Below are 1,070 nucleotides of genomic sequence, written 5' to 3'. Positions count from 1 at the left end.
CCCTAATTAATGTCCACATTTTGGATCTACTTAATTTGTCTTTAATGGATGGTTATGTACCACAGAGCTTTAAGGTTGCTGTAATTAAACCTTTACTTAAGAAGTCTGCTCTTGATTCAGAAATTCTGGCCAACTATAGACCTATATCTAATCTAACTTTCATCTCAAAAATTCTAGAGAAAATAGTTGCAGGTCAGTTGCGTGAACATCTACAAGAAATAATCTGAAGCGTTTCAGTCAGGGTTTAGAGCTTATCATAGCACAGAAACAGCACTAGTAAAAGTCACTAATGATATTCTCATGGCTTCAGACAATGGACTGGTGTCTCACTGGTCCTGTTAGACCTCAGTGCTGCATTTGATACAGTTGATCATAATATTCTACAGAGGCTTGAATATGATGTTGGGATTACAGGAACGGCTCTAAAATGGTTTAAATCGTATCTGTCTGATAGATTCCAGTTTGTAAATGTAAATAATAAATAACAAAGTCCATATTACTGAGCATGGACTTTGTTGTTTTCAACCAGTTTGACATGACTGTCAACAAGGAAGAGGGCCGGCAATGGAGGAGGGGCGTACCAAAGAGACCATCTTATCACAAGCAGAACTGGTTTGTTCCACTTTGGAGTAAGCTGCTGGAGGAAGAATCAATTTTGTTTTTTGTGTTTCCTTGACTGATGAAGCCTTCTGGATCGAAGGCGAAACGTTTCAGCACAAAATAAAGAAACTGTCCAGATGACTTGACTGAAAAACGTTGGGTAAATAATAAATCTTCTTCATACACCAAAAGTCATGAAGATCCTCAGGGCTCAGTGCTTGGGCCAATACTCTTTACTTTATATATGCTTCCATTAGGTAAAGTTATTAAACAGCATGGGATAAATTTTCATTGTTATGCTGATGACACACAATTATATTTGTCCATTAAACCCAATGAATCCAATCAGCTACTTAATCAATCAACCTTTATTTATACAGGTAAATCCCATTGAGCCTCGAGGACTCATTTACAAGAGAGACCTGGTTTCAACAAAGAAAGATGACAACAATGGACAACAGCAACAACAA

The sequence above is a fragment of the Nematolebias whitei genome, chromosome 1, assembly GCF_014905685.2.
Source record: "Nematolebias whitei isolate Nwh7 chromosome 1, NemWhi1, whole genome shotgun sequence".
In the NCBI taxonomy this organism is placed as follows: Eukaryota; Metazoa; Chordata; class Actinopteri; order Cyprinodontiformes; family Rivulidae; genus Nematolebias; species Nematolebias whitei.
Note: the sequence above shows the minus strand (reverse complement) of the source record.